This window comes from Talpa europaea (assembly GCF_964194135.1).
Source record: "Talpa europaea genome assembly, chromosome: 2".
Taxonomy (NCBI): domain Eukaryota; kingdom Metazoa; phylum Chordata; class Mammalia; order Eulipotyphla; family Talpidae; genus Talpa; species Talpa europaea.
In genome coordinates, this window is record NC_140068.1 from 129,438,679 (window position 1) to 129,454,983 (window position 16,305).

Here is a 16,305-nt window from a genome sequence, read left to right on the forward strand (position 1 = left end):
GCCCAAACTCAGCATGTGGACTGTGGGCCTCCCTGAGCTCTGGCAGCGTTGGCCTGGGCTGTGCTGTGGCAGGTGGGAGACCGGCCTGGTGGCCTGTGATAGAGGGGTGCCTGCTCTGGATGCTCAGGTGAGCATCTGGCCCTGCTGAAGCCCACACCCACTGTGATCCCTGATGCTGGGGGGAGAGGGGACCTTACTGCGTGCAGCCTATGGGCCTGTTTGATGCCCTCTGAGTGACAGCAGCCCGCACTCCAGGGTGAGACTATCTGACCTCAGGCATCTGGACACACTGGCATGTGTTTCATTTGAGAACACAGTGCCAGAATTGTAATGGACCAAACAGATTCAGGCTCTGACAGGTGTCATTCAAGATATTTTTTGTTTTGTTTGTTTGTTTTAAAAGAGATTTTTATTTTTACTTATGTATGCACACAAGAATGGGGGTTTAGGCCAGAGGTGTCAGGGGTAAGAGGATTCACCAGAGTCAGAGTAGGGAGCAGAACAGGAGGATCTACTGAAATACATTGCTAAGGGGAGCATCGGGCTAGACAGGAGAGGCCTGCTGTGCCACGTGGATTGGCTCCCTGGCCAGGGATCGAACTCATGTTGTAGTGGCTGGCAATAGCTTGATTGTGCTGTGTCTTTAACCCCTGTACCGCCAGGGAGCACCCCACTATTCAAGGTTTTTGAGACCATCCAGGCCTCTAAATGGACCAATCTGATTGGAGCTCCACTGGCACCAACCAAACAGCTGGCATTATAAAGGGGCCAATCAAGCTTGAAAGGTGGCACCCTGAAGAGGATACAAGCCAGAGCAGCAGCCAGCCTGAGCCACTTGATAGACAGCTCCTGGTCAGATTTGTCGGTACTCCTAGAAAGATCTTTGCCAAGCCCTCTGCAGAGTGTGAGACCTTTCCAGACACCTTTCTGAGACCTGATGGCTACACCTGCCTCTGGCCCTGGCTCTAACACCGCCTGCAGAGAACATCGTCAGGCTGTCCCTGGGGTTTCTAAAGGGGCTGTTTGCTGGTGGCTTATGTCCAGCCTCTCTAAGGCTGTTTGCTGTTGGTACAATGGCATCTTGATTAAGATGTAAACTGGCATCTCTGGCACCATTGCCTGCTGGACCAGTGCTGACCAGCACTGCTGACCTGTATCCGGCCTCCTCTGAGAGCTGTCCACCACTTCTCATTCTTTGGCACTATCTCCTGGTGCTGTTGCATTTGACAGTGTCCAGTCCAGGGTCTGGTGCTGTTCGCCTGGCCTTTGGACAGCTGTTGCTGGCTGCTGCAGCATCACCTGAGCAGCCCCACCTGGGATCACCTCCTGCTGCCACCGGGAGTTGGATCCTGCTCCACTGCTTACCTGTTGTCACCAGCTCCAGGCTGTCACAGCACAGCTTGTATGAGTAGCCTTTGTTTTGGACCACTGGACACTGAGGACACTGTCTGAGGTAGGATGGATGGCCATTTCTGGGCTTAGACACTCCTTCCTTGTTTGCAGTCTCCCCTTTTTAATAAACCCTGTTGCTTTTACATCCTGAGCCTGAGTGTTGTCTTGCAAGTGTGAATACGTGGATGAGGACCCAGAGACAGTGACTGTCCCCAACATTGCCCTGTTTTAACATAACCTGAGAGTGGAACTGGTGACTGTCCCGCTGCAGGGTGTGGTGTCCTGCGCCCACCTGACCCCCCCTTCTCTGTTCTGTCTTGAGAAAGTGACAAGTGAAGCTGCAAAAATTCATGCCTCGTCCTCCCTGGTGGCATAAGGGGTTAAGCACAGCACTGTGAAGCCATCCACAGACTCTGAAGCGTGAGTTAGATCCCAGGCCAGGGAGCAACCCACATAGTGCAGCAGACCTCGCCTGTCTCACCCACTGTTCCCCGCAGCAGTGGATTTCAGTCAGTCTGCCTGTCCTGCTCCCCACTGCCTCTGGTGAATCCTATTACCCCCCACACCTCTGCCCTGTATCCCAGTTCTTATAAGCATGAATAAATAAATCTTGGGCCTCCCAGTGGCACAAGGGCTTAAGATGCAACCTATGAAGCTGTCCGCAGTCTCTGCAGCACGAGTTCAATCCCTGTCCATGGAGATACCCACATGGCGCAGCAGACCTCTCCTGACTTGCCCACTGCTCCCCTCAGCAATGTATTTCAGTCACTCTGCCTGTTCTGTTCCCGCTGTCTCTGGTGAACCCTCTCACCCCCACCTCTGGTCTGTACCCCAGTTCTTGTATGCATAAACACATAAATTTAAAAATAATTAAATAAATCTTAAAAACAAAATCCATGCCTGCCAGAGTGTTAGGATTTGAGCTAAAAAGAACTTCAAATTCATTCTTATTTTCTAGATGAGGGTAAATAATGAAAAGAGCATCAGGCCAGTGATGGCAGAACCTAGACACAGCAGGTACCCCGACTCCCTGTCCTTGTTCATGCCCTGACGCCTGAGGGAGGACAGAGGCTGAGGGTCCGGAGAGGAGCTGGACACTCCCCTCCTCCTGCTCGGCCCTCATGGAAAAAGCAGGAGCCAAATGGTGAGAAAAGTTCAGGCCACGGGAAGCTGTATGTCTGTCTCCCATGACCAGTCCTTGCCCGGGGAGGGCTGTGCGCTAGGAGATGTGACCATAAGGCTGTGAGCCCTGATGACAACATCATCTAGGAGGGGGACCATGCAGCAGAGGGTTCCTGTTTCTCCCCAAACACTTCAAACCTTCTCACTGAAAGGATGTTAATATAGAGGGAAAATGAGGAATCAAGTTTAAAGCAAAAGGATACTTATGAGTCCGGGGTACTGAGGCGATACAATACATCATTATTGAAGCGACATGGAGGATTTCAGGACAGACGCCCTGTGGACACGCACAGGTGCAAGAGGAAGTTCTGCAGGTGCAGCCTGTGAGCACACGTGTGAGGACCTATGTAGGGTCAGAGACACGTGAAAGAGACAGAGATGTGGGTGAGAGACCCAGGGGAGCCTGACAATGGCAGCTGTTATCTTGATGTGGATTTGACATTGCTCTTGTCCTTCCAGACTTGCCTGGCCCCTCCTGCCCCTGTCCCATGGGTCACCAGTAGGTGCCATAGATTGTGGCAGGCTTTTGGGCCTCAGTGGTTCTGCTTTGAGCCAAGCCTGTTTGGCTGGACATTTACCCATGAGGGGACAGGTAGCTTTGGGTGCTTAATTGGGAATTATTTATCTATGTTCTTTCTCTTCTCTTTCCCTATTGCACACTAATTCTCTATTGCACACACATTGTGTTCAAGTTCTTTTCTAACAAAGATGTTATGCGTTAGATTTTGTCTTTAGGCAGCTGATGCAGATCCCATGTAGAGTGTACAGGTTTGAGGGCCCCTGGGAACCCCTCATTCAGACCGCTAACAGGACCAGACTTCATCCTCATGTGCCAGAGTTCCTTTCCCTCCACACCCTTCAACGGGTCATTCTCACAGGTGTGAGGTGGTAACTCATTGTGGTTTTAATTGGCATTTTCCTGACAGCACATGATGATAAACATGTATCCATGTACCTGTTGGCCACATGTGTGTCTTCTTTAGAAAAGTACCTATTTAGCTTCTCTGCCCCTGTTTTGATTGGGTTGTTTCCTTGTTTTGGAGTTCTTTGTAGATCTTGGATAGTAACTCCTTGTTGGATTGATGATGTGCAAATATTTTCTCTGACTCTATATTGTCTTTTCATTTTAATGATAGTTTGCTTCACTATGTAGAAGCTTTTTAGTCCCATGTGATTCCATTGGGTTTTTGGTTTTTTTTTGCTTTTGTTTCATTGGGGCACAGAAGACATTATGGGCAGTGAAAATACTCTGATGGACACAGGTCATTGTACATTTGTCCAACAACACCCACAGAATGGACAACACCAGAGTGAACCCAAAGGGAAACCATGAGTTTGGCGACTGTGACGTGCGGGTCCATCACTGGTAACACACGTGCCAGTCTGGTCTTAACACGTGATTTGGTCGTGATGTGTGAGGAGTGTTATAAATTGAGTAATGTAGTGTAATTTACTTTTGAAAGCATATTTCATGCACATACAAGAACATTTAAATAACACTCAAGGACACACATAGGTAAGTCACCCCCCCCAACACCCAGTCAGCTAGGACATCTGCTCAAAGCCAGTTAGTGATTTATCATTTCTCTTCTTTAAAAAAAAAAAATATGTATATATATATATATCTCCAAGCTTCTGTCTGGACAACAATGCTTGTTTTCCTGTCAGTACAGGAGTTCAGGACACAGAGTGGGGGAAACATTTGCAAATCATGAATCTGATCAAGGACTGTATCTAGAATTTACAAAATAACGCTTAAAACTCAATGAGCAGAGAGAAATAACACAATTTTAAAAGGGACAAAAACAGTGTTGTAAATGAGTGGTGCCTCATTTGAAAAATGGACAAAAGACTTTAACAGACACGTCACCAAGAAGAGACACAGACGACAAGGAAGAACATGAACAGATGCTCAGCATCACAGGGCACTAGGGAAAGACAAAGGGAACAACAATGACACCATCACACCTGGTAGGGGCTGAAAAATGCAAACCCTGCACAGGTGCTGCCCAGGATGTGGACAACAGGAGCCTCAACACTGCCTGCAGGAATGCTAAAGGGTGCGGTCACTGTCAAAGATCTTTGACAGTTTCTTTGAAAACCCAAAAACCTGACATACAGCCCAGCGATCACTGCCCCAGCTAGTTACCCAAATATTTTGAAAACACATTTGGGGGCCTCCCTGGAGGCACAAGTGGTTAAGACGCAACCTATGAAGCTGTGTGCAGTTGGGGAGGTGACACACATGGCACAGCAGACCTCTCTTGACTCGTCCACTGCTCCCTCAAGCAGTGTATTTCAGTTAGCTGCCTGTTCTGCCCCCCACTCTGTCTCTGGTGAATACTCTCAACCCACTCATCCCTGGCCTGTACCCCAGTTCTTGTATGCATGAATAAATAAATCTTTAAAAAAAATGAAAACTTATATTAAAAAACTCTGCATGCATGTAAATGGTTTTTTCTACTTTATTTTTTATTAAGATTTATTTTTTTATATTCCCCATACAATTGCACCCCCCTCATTTTGACCCCAATCCCTCTTCTCCCCTCCCCCCCATAGTGTGTCTCTGGTTTATAGTTGCTTGTTGATTTTGATTTTTTCTTTATTATAGTTATTCTTTTTCCTAGTCCCTTATTTAGGTTTTCTAGATTCCTGCTATGAGTGAGACCATCTGGTATTTTTCTTTTTCTTTCTGGCTTATTTCGCTGAGCATGATCCCTTCCAGCTCCATCCATGTTGCTTCAAACTGCATGTGTTTACCTTTTTCGATTGCTGAGTAATATTCCATGGTGTATATGTACCACATCTTCTTGATCCAGTCACCTATTATTGGGCATTTGGGTTGTTTCCATAACTTAACTATTGTAAATAGTGCTGCTATAAACATAGGGGTGCAGGTGCCCTTGAAATGAATGTTTCTGTGTCATTTGGGTCAATGCCTAGGAGTAGAATCATGCATGTAAATGTTTATAGCAGCACACCCGTAAGTGTGAGCTGCCCATACTGACTTCCTTCCAAAGACAACAGCCTCTAAATAAATGGGAAAAAGAAGCTTTTCAGGAAGAAATCTGGGGAAGTGTGACTTAGCCAGGTGTTGAAGGTTAACACCATCAGTGATGAGTCAGGTGGACATAATGAGCACTGCCGTGGTGAGTGGACAATGTCCCTGCACCCCTGGAGTCTGCTTCCCCAAACCCACAGTCCCAGTCAAAACAAAAAACCTAAATTGAGGGACAATACTCCTGAGCAGTGCTCCTTGATGGAGGCTAAGAGTAGGAAATTTAGGGTGGAGGGGTCATAAGACCTGAAACTGGAGGTGGGGGTAGAAGTGATTAACATAGTCATTAAATCAATTATGGAAATGAAAATCGCTGTGGGCCAACTGCTATAGCAAGTATCAGATGCTACAGGAAGTATAAGGAGGTGCAGACCAGAGGCGGGATACAGGGATAGAGCCACTGCAGAGACTCGCTGCTCCTGACAAATCAGCCTAGTCACACCATAGAAGTAATTAATTTAACAACAGATGACAATTCCACAAAGGAATGAGCCCTCCCAACTAGAACACGACCTCAGTGCCTTTTCTGCCCCAGGAAGACGCAGCTCTGCTCCCAAGGCTCCGCCTGGGGCCTGCAGGCTTCTCCTCACACACCCGCCCTCTCCAAGGGCAGCTCCTCCGGTCTACTGGTGTCTGCACAAGCATCATCTTCTTTCCGTGTGTGTGTGTCCCCTCACGCCACTGAGAGGAGGACTCTGGTGAAGCTTTTCTTACAGGTGACCCAAGAACCTCCATCTGTGATCCCAACACCTCTCCCGAACATCACTCCTCACCAGTGTCAATGTTATAAAAACAAGGAAAGTCTGAGGAACTGTCATCCAGGCAAACTGGATGGGATTATGGAGCATCAAATGGACATTAGCAAAAACTGAAATGAAAGTATGGCGTTTAGTTATTATGTCAACATTGCTGCAGTAGTTGTTAAAAAAAAAAATTGTACTCGTGTAGGATGTTAACATGGAAATGGTGTGGGATAAACAAGACCTGTACTGCCTTTGCAACTTTTCTGTAAATCTGATAGTATTCTTTAAATGTTATTTTTTAAAATACTCTCAATATTTAATAGGTTATAGAAGGAAATATTTTCTCTTTTTCCATTGGTCCCAGGAATCACCGTCCAGGGACTGGAGAGAGGGGTTCTGAGTAGAAAAGCTGGAAACCTCACACACAGGGCAGGCTCCGGAGTCTCCTCTCCTCTGAGCCCTGCTGCTCTGACTCCTCACAGAGCATTTCACCCCCACGCCGCCGCCCTCCAGGACCCCCAACTCTGCCCACCTCAGCCCCCGCCCCGTCCTGGCGGCTCCACCAGAATCCGGAACAGGCGGCAGCGCCCCCGTGTGGCCACAGGGCTGAGCACAGGAGCCCAGAGCTGCCCTTTCTCCTGCTCAGCCAGGCCCTCCCCAGGCTCCCTGGGCCCCCAGCGGCAGGACAGGGATCTGCTCACAAGGGGGCGCCCAAGTCCAGTGTCAGGTCTGAAGTCCTCAAATTTTCTTGTCCTATGGCCAAAGGACAAAGCTGGTTTCCAGGTCATAACAGCTGATTCCCAGATTATGGGCTGGTCTCCCAAATACAGAGTTTCCTTTAGTCTTGGATGGATCCTTGGACTCCAGAGTCTCTGTCATTTGTTTCTGCTTCTGCTTCCAGAGGTGAAATCACTTCCACCTGGGAATTAACATTCAATTCTACCCTGGAGCCCAGGTCCTCACCTAGGAAAAGGACAAGGTTCCAGGAAAACGCCAAGACCCGTGGGCCAACCACCCATCCACGTCTTACAGCAGAGGGGAGCAGGAGTGATCAGAGCCGGGGAGAGACACGAGGAGCTGGTGGTGGTGTGTGGTGGATCATTGGTGAAAGGGCCGCACCTAAGAGAAACAATAACTATAGAAAGATGACCCACGCTGTAAGGAAATAAATATACATATTTAAAAAATTTTCCATCCCTGAATGAGGGGAGGTTGAGGAGAGCCCCCAGGGCATGACTAGGAAGACAGGGAGGCTCCTGGAAATGGAGCAGAGGATGAAAATGGGGACTAGGAAAATGGGGCCCAAAAGGAGTGGTGGGGGCACCAGGGAGGGTGGGGCCAGGAAGGGGCAGCATTGGGGACACTGTGAGGGGAAGGTCTGTGTGGGTGACACGGCTCTGGCTGGGGCTGGGAGAGTCTCTGTCTCCCCTGGTGGGACTGCAGAGGGGCTGGTGCTGTAACTGACCAGGGAATCACTTAAGTTCTGGGCCTCTCCTGTCCGTGCAGGGCTGGTGTGACTCAAACACACACACTCAGGCTGATGAAGGAGAGAGAGGAGGAGAGGACAGATGGTTTGGAGGAGGCCCCCATTTCCTGAGCCTCAACATCCTCCCCAACTCCCCAATGCTCGGGTGGCAGGGAGATTCCTGGAATCAAGAGGAGGTGATTCAGGGAATCAAGAGGAGAAAGGCCTGTGTTGCTCTGGAGGGCCAGCCCTGGGGGCTGATTCTGGGGCTCCAGGGCCCCACTCCCTGCAGGCGGGTCAGAGTCAGCCCTGCTTACAGCTCCAGGCTGCTGACAGCCCCTCTGTGCCATGACCCTGCAGACACCGCTCTGGGGATAGTATAAAGAAAAAAGAGTAAAACTAAATGGGAATCTAAAAACGGTAGAACTCATTTTTTAAAATCACATATTTTGAAGGACACTTCAGAGGATGTGGAATCCTTGTCTGACAGCTCATTGCAATCAGGACCTTGACCGTCACGTGAGCTACTCTGGCCTCCACTGTTTCTTGTGAGAAAACAGCCACTGATCACTTTATCGCCTGAATATTTTACTGGTTTGTACCAAATCTTTCCTCCTTTGCACCTAAAACAAAGATCTGGCGTCTCCACAGTCTCTGAGGGGGAGGCGGCAGGAGGGGCCTCCCTCAGAGGCTCCAGCTCTGGGTCCCACGAGGCTGCGATGGGGACGAGATGTTGGCGGATCTGAACGGCCGTGATCAGCGTGGAAGGACCTGCCTCAGAGCTCATGCATGTGGCTCCTGGAGAAAACCCTCAGGTCCTTGTCCTGGGGGCATCCCCTTAGCTGAGGGTCCACCGTGTGCAGGGAGTCACCCCAGAGAGGGACCAGGAGGGGAGCCCGGGCGGGAAGTCTCAGCCCCTGTGAGCCTGACTCTGCACGTCCCTTCTGCTTCATTCTCCTCACAAGGAAGAGCCAGAGAGTCAGACACACTCACAGGGGGGAGTTGTCTCCCCTCATGTTTATCACAGAATTGGTGGAAAATCAAAAATCAACACAGAAGAACTTCTGGGCACTCATTATTTCCATTCTGCCCACATGAAAAATAAGCTGCCTCCCACCCAAGGCCCCCAAAAGTCTCTCCCATCACAGAAGCAGCGTAATGTCAGCATCTCATCACGTGACTCAGGACCATGCAGAGGAAGTTCCTTGAGAGCATCTGTGCAGTGAAGCCGTCTGTGCTCAGCTCCTCGTGGGCTGAGGCAGTTTCCTGCCCCACAAGCCCTCACTGTGGATACAGTGGAGGACAGACACAGGGCAACTTGTAGACCCATTTCTTAATATGGTTCTAAAGCCACTTAATTGAGATATAACTTACGACCATCAAGTCACTAGTTGAGGCTCACCTCTCATGTCCTTCCTGTAAGTAATGAGCCGGGCGACCCCCTCTGTCCTTGCTCACCGGGCACCAGCCAGCCCCCCACAGGCTGTTCCCTCCATGGGACCCTCACCCCATCACTCCTCCCCAGGGCTTTGCTCCCATCCCACCATCTACACTGACCCCCTTAATGGACACAGGAACCTCCACATCCCTCCCTCCCCTGCTGCCCGACCTGCTCCCTGCCTGACCTCCTCTCAGCCCCTCTACAGGTGGGGGTGATACAGTTACAAATGACTAGTCTCTTAGACAGGCATTAACAAGGTTGTCTTTCCCCTATGTCCCTACAGGTTTGTCTTTGATGGGCATTAGCAAGACTAAGAGTTTGTCTTCCCCCCATTTGTTGCAGTTTCCCCCTTGTTTGAGAGATTTATCTTGATGACTCATCTCCCAGATGAATGTTCCTGCATTTCCTTTTTTTTTTTTTCATTTTATTTTTTCCTTTTTTTTTTTTAAAGATTTATTTATTAATGCATACCAGAACTGGGGTACAGGCCAGAGGTACGGGGGAAGGGGTGGTGAGAGGATTCACCAGAGACAGAGTGGGGAGCAGAACAGGCAGACTGATGAAATACGCTGCTGAGGGGAGCAGCGCACGAGACAGGAGAGGTCTGCTGTGCCATGTGGGACCCTCACCCGCCGGCTGGGATCGAACTGGCGCTGCAGAGGCTGCAGACAGCTTCACAGCGCTGTGCTCAACCACCTGCGCCATAGGGGAGTCCCGGGGTATTTATTTTTTTTTAATAATACTCCAAGCCCTCACTGTTCCTTCTCTTCCGTGCTGCCACCTTTCAACCGCAGTAGCAACCCTGTGCTGTCTGATTCTGTGTAGAAACGGGATGTCGTAGAGATGACCCACTCCCCACACTGCCTGGTTCCCCTCCCCCTCTCTGGTCATGGCCACTCATGGAGGCAGGACTAGTAAGGGACATTCTATTACAAAGGAAAAGCACAACAATTAAAAGAAAACTGTGTATATATGTCTCTGGTGAAGCCTCTCACCCTCCCGCGCATCTGGCCTGTACCCCAGTTCTTGTATAAATAAATAAATAAATAAATAAATAAATCTTTATAAAAAATACCCCAATATACCTCTTGCTGCTGGAGATGGGGGCACCCAGAGGAGGAGAACAGAACTGAGCACAAAACAGTCATAATTCCCTTCTGGGGGGAACGTGGTCTGCTTAAACCCAAGAGGGATCAGATCAAAGGTGGTTTGGGAAGGCCAGATCTGTCAGGGATGGAGGTTGGAAAAAGTTCTGGGGGTGGGGGGGGTTTTGGCAACTAGGTGGAGGCTTCGTCCTCCCCCTGCTGGGATTCCCTAGTCCCTCTGGTCTGGCAGGAAGGGGGCAGCCTGCAACCCCTGTGGGCAGGTCTGGGGAAGCCAGATGTTTTAGGCAGGGGTTGGAAGGGGCTTGCCCTCCAGGAAGATGACACGCTACCCCCAGCTTCTCTGCCAGGGTAGAGTTTTTTTTTTTTTTTAATTATGCATACAAGAGCTAGGGTGCAGGCCAGAGGTGTGGGGTGGGGAGTGAGAGGATTCACCAGAGACAGAGTGGGGAGCAGAACAGGCAGACTGACTGAAATACACTGCTGAGGGGAGCAGCGGGCGAGACAGGAGAGGTCTGCTGCGCCATGTGGGTAACTCCCTGGCCAGGGATCGAACTCGTGCTGCAGTGGTTGCAGATAGCTTCATACCGCGGAGACATAACCCCTTACACCACCAGGGAGGCCCCAGCAGTTTGTAATTCATACTTGATCCATGTCAGCTTCTCCTTGGAGCTGGCAGAGATGATTTTGCACTTAAGGGTGCACACTCAGGGGCCCAGAAGATAAGCATCAAGGCCTCCTTCTTGCTCTCCTTGGTCTGTTAGGTTGCGTCATGGAGGGCACAGTCCTGGTCTGGCAGTATCTTGACAAAGATGGGTAGGGGTTGTTCATGGCCTGGCCCACATCAGCTACCAGGATTTCTCTGCCCTCCGGGATGATGTTCTTCTTGTCCTCACACGGGCAGAAGAGCACCACCTTCTTGCGCCTCTTCACTTCCTGTGGCGTTGATGACTTACACACCTTCATGTCCTTGGACACTTTCCTGACACCTTCAGAGACAGCCACGCTGGAAGCCATGTTTCCCGAGAAAGCAAGGAGAGCCAGGAAAGGCAAGAGCTGCTACGGCTGCTGCCAGAATCTGACTGCATGTGGCCTTTCCCAGCCCCTTCTGTTTAGTATCAGATTCTCTATTTTATTTTTTTTTAAGATTTATTTAGATTCTCTATTTTAACAGAGGAGAAGCTGCAGCTCAGTGCAATAGAAGTTAAGACAGGGATGAAGACGACCCAGTCCCGCCTCTGCTGGAGCAGGAAAGTCATCAGGGAGAGACACAGGTCAGTGTGGGGAGGGATCTGGTGGGCAGGGCTGGGCCAGTCTCCCCACCTCCTCACATTATGCTAGTAGGAGCACAGACAGACACATGCAGGTACCCTTTGCAACAAGAGAAGTTAGGTGGTCTTTTCTTTTTAAAGATTTATTTATTTGTGCATATAAGAGCTGGGATACAGGCCAGAGTTGTGGGGGGGGGGGTGAGAGGATTCACCAGAGACAGAGTGAGGAACAGAACAGGCAGATCTGCTGAAATACACTGCTGAGGGCAGCAGCGGGTGAATCAGGAGAGGTCTGCTGTGCCATGTGGGTAGCTCCCTGGCTGGGGATCGAACTCGTGCTGTAGTGGCTGTGGCGAGCTTCATAGGTTGTATCTTAAACCCTTTCACCACCAGGGAGGCCCCAGAGTTTTACTTTAAAAGTTGGTTGGGGCAAAACCAGAAGACAGACCCTGGTTAGAGTGCCCAGAAGATGAGACTAAGGAGCGATTATGGGGTGGGTGAGCTCCCCCATGGACTCCATCTACACTTTTCTTTTCTTTTTTTAAAGATTTATTCATTTATGCATATAAGAGCTGGGATAAAGGCCAGAGATGCGGGGGGTGAGAGGATTCACCAGAGACAGAGTGGGGAACAGAACAGGCAGATTGACTGAAATACACTGCTGAGGGGAGCAGCGGGCGTGACAGGAGAGGTCTGTCTCGCCATGTGAGATGCACCCTGGCCGGTTGGGGACTGAACTCGCTCTGCAGAGGCAGCAGACCACCCCATAGTGCCGTGCCCAAGCCCATGTGCCACCAGGGAGGCCCACCATCTACACTTTTCTAAGGGCCTTCCTACCCCACATATCCAGACTTAGTATTTCTCTCCTTCTCTTCCTATAGGAAGAAAACATTTTGTGAGAGGTCAGGGAGGAGGCAGGACCAAGAAGTCCTGAGGAACTGGCCTGTCCTGGTCTTCAGGACAGGATCAGGGAACATGAGGAGAAAGCACGTGTGGGAGCTGGGCCAGCCTCCTCCGTCCTTAGCAGGGACATTTCCTTTTTACCTGCAGCTACTCAAGTGAGGTCCCCATGACCAAAGTCATCAGTTGAAATATTTGTCCTTCATTTTTCATACCAAGGAGTTTCATGAGCTTTACAAAAAAGTGTCAGCAAACCTGGCTCTCAGCTGAGAAAGTGCATGTATGTGAGACCATGCCTCACAGTATCAAGCAGATGTTAGACAAGAAATCTCAGACCTCATATGAGGTCTTCTCTACCTGAGAGCCTCTTCCTCCAAATCACAGGTCCAGTGAGCACAGCCCCAAGGAGAACCAGGACAGCAATGATGTCCACAGTGGGTAAGGAGGACTGAGGAGGTGGCTCTGGAAGGGAAAAGTTGCAACTCTGACTTTCAGGCCTCAGCCTCCATCCTGCTGGAGGGCTCCAGAAGGGCTCCTGATGCCCCTGAGAAGCTCTGTGCCCATGACCCCCTCCTTACCCCATCTCAGGACTCGGGGCTCCAGCAGCCCCTCATGCTGCACACGGCACATGTATCTCTGCTCCTCTCCAGAAGGCACCACCACAGCCGCCCACTTCTGGAAGGTTCCATCCCCCCCAGGCTGGGTGTCCACCAGCTCCATGTCATGGGTCAGGTCCACCCCATCTCACTGCCAGGTCAGGATGATGTCCACAGGGTAGAAGCCCAGGGCCCAGCACCTCAGGGTGACCTCATGGTCAGAGGTAGCATGGTGGGTCACGAGTGTCTTTAGGAGTTCTGAAAATTCATACTTTAGGTTACTTTCATAGGCCACTGAAGCAGCCTCATGTGACCATCCTGAGAATGGACAGATAATTGCACTGGGTGGACAGAGTGCAAAACTGGAACACCAGCCTGGCCTTGGATCACTGGGATAGTCTCCTAATCCTTGGAAAGTTCTAGAATCAGGGTGCAGGGTGCAGGGTGGCAGGCTGCAGGGCTCTGAGGGAGAGACTAGAGACTTCTCGTCTTGACCTGGATAGAGGCCCAAGTGACTCAGGAAAGTTGGAGTCAGGATCCAAGACCTCTGAGAATCAGATGTGAGCAAGAAATACATGGTTCACCAGAACACCGCCAGGATCAGAGAGATCAGTTATTTCAGGACTGTTCCTCACCTGGAGAGAGCGCCTTCCTTAATTGCCCCCAGGAAGGGCTGGCACTCTAGGGGTCACTTTCCAGGATCTGGACACCAAGGAGGACTCCTCACCTTCTGGGGCCATAGGAGGGTGGTATCTGGCCTTGAGCCCACTCTGCTTCCCTGTGCTGGACGCCAGCCTTGGCCCTAGGGGAGGCCCGAGGCAACTCTTACTTGCACGCAGTGTCCGGTTCCCTTTCTTCAGTTGTCCTTGGAGCCACTGGCCACACTCGCGTTCCAGGCGGGGAGTGTGGAATTCCGAGCGAGGACCTCCTCCCATTCACCCTCCCAGGTCTGCGCCTCAATGCCCGCTGGGGTCCTGGCGCGCAGCTCCTCCATCAGGGTGAGGGGATCAACGCCGTCGTAGGCGAACTGATTGAAGCGGCTTAGGCTACCGTCCAGGCCCACTTCACAGCCATCCCTCACCTGCAAGGTGTGAGGCACCGGCCGCCCCCGCCACGTCAGCCGCGCCCACTTAGCACCTCCCATCCCCAGGCAAGCGCAGCTGCTGGGGATTTGTAATAAACTAAAATAGAAACAGGGTAAAAGTTCCAAGGCCTCGAGGGGAAGCTCGGACCCAGAGACTGGAGGGAACCCCTGCCTGTAGGTGGGGATCACGCACCTGTTCCGCTCTGGGTGTAGTGTATCCGCAGGTTGCTCAGTCGGAGCCTGGACAGGTGTACGTGGCTCTCGACAATCCTCTTTTGGCTCTCCCAACCCCTCTAGCTCCATCCAGGGCACTGTTGCCTCCATTTTCAGACTCGGGTCATTGTTGTGGCACCACAGGAACTGCGTGTCGTCCACGTAGCCCACGCAGATGAAGTGGGGTTCCCCGGGGCCAGGCCAGGACATCGCGGTGTGCAAGTACATTACAGAGTGGGAGCCTGGGGGAGGGGAGGGGCTGAGACCCCAACTCTCCTCTGGGCGCCAGTGTCTGGGTCCGAGGATGAAGGGGCCGGGCAGGGGGAGAGAGCAAGGGATTCGTGAGAGTAAAAGGGGGTGGCAGGAAAAGGTCAGGGCACAGGAGTGGGTGGAAGGGAGGAGCAGGACACCGAGGTGTGGGGTTTGATGCGGGTGGAGGAGAGGGCGGTCCGGGGACTCTTCCTGGGTCCTGGCCACTGCAGGGTCCTCTCACTCCTTCCAGGCCAAAGCCTGGAAGGACTTTTCTCCTCCGAACTTTTCCCCTCCGAACTTCGCACTCACCTGCCCAGGTCTCAGTCATGACCAGGGCCCCGGACAGCAGCAGGAGGAAGGTTGGGGGTGGCATAGTCTGGATCCTCCTGGTCTGGGAAGACTATAAAACTCAGTTCAGACTTTACACCCCGAAAGCCTTGACGTTGATTGACTTATCCGGACGGTCGTGTACAGGGAAATAGAACTGGGCGTGTACAGGGTGAGGACTTGGCGCAGCCTGTGACAGAGCAAAGTGGAGATGAATATTCCCTTCGCTTGGCTCCCCACCCAAACACGGTCCTGAGGCCTGAAGCCCTGAGAACCAGCCTGAGAGCTGGGGCTGGGTCCCGACCCTCCTGCAGGTGGCTCTTGGCTCTGGCGTCTTTGCTTCTGCATTGAGTAGCCTTTCTCACACCCTCTCTCTGAGTACCAGGGTCTGTTTCAGTCAGTGATTCTCAAAATTTCTGTCTTTATGATCTGAATACACTCTCACAGATGAATGAGGATCCAAGGTAATTTTGTTGGTTATATCTATCAATATTTGCCATACTAGAGATCGAAAATTAAAAAATGCTTATTCATTTAGAATGATATTAACAACCCTACATGTTAATAGGAATAAAATATTTTTATAAAAACTTTTTTCCAAAATAAAAACTATAGTGACAATATTAGGGGGCAGGATGTCCTGAGCAAGCTTCATACAGGCTTTGTGGACCCCACCCCCACTCCAGACCAAAGCCATCAGGACATTGGGAAAGACAAATCCCATCACCACCAAAGGGAGGGTGGCTGGGACCTGAGGGTGGGGTTAAGCTGCCAGGTTTGGTATAAAACCAGACACGTGGGCTTGTGTTGGCCGCACATGGCTCTTGGCTCGTCCCCAGCTCTCAGCGTGCCCTTGGGATTCCAGGTCAGCAGAACTTGTAGGATGCATTCATGAATTTATCTCCCTCTTTATCTCCCTGAGTTATTCATTTCTAAATTTCCCCTTCTTTGGTAAATTAACTTTTTATTAACCATTTTTGTGTGCCTGCAGTCAAGCCTTAATAAGGCCCTTCTAAGTGCGCAGGTGAGGACCCACAGTCACACAACCAGTTTCATAAGGGGGTTGCCCTGTAAAAGATTGGTGTTCAACGTGGTTGACCAGGTTACACCTGTGGTTGACCAGCCCAAAGTAACTTTCCTTGCGATGGTCACCACAAGTGCCACTAGGTCTGCAGGACGTGTGGTGTAATCTTTGTCTCAGGTCTTGAAAAGTCTGCTTTTTCCCCTGCTTGTGTACAGCTCTCTCTTATGGGTGTGTTTTTGACCAAAGCATGGCCT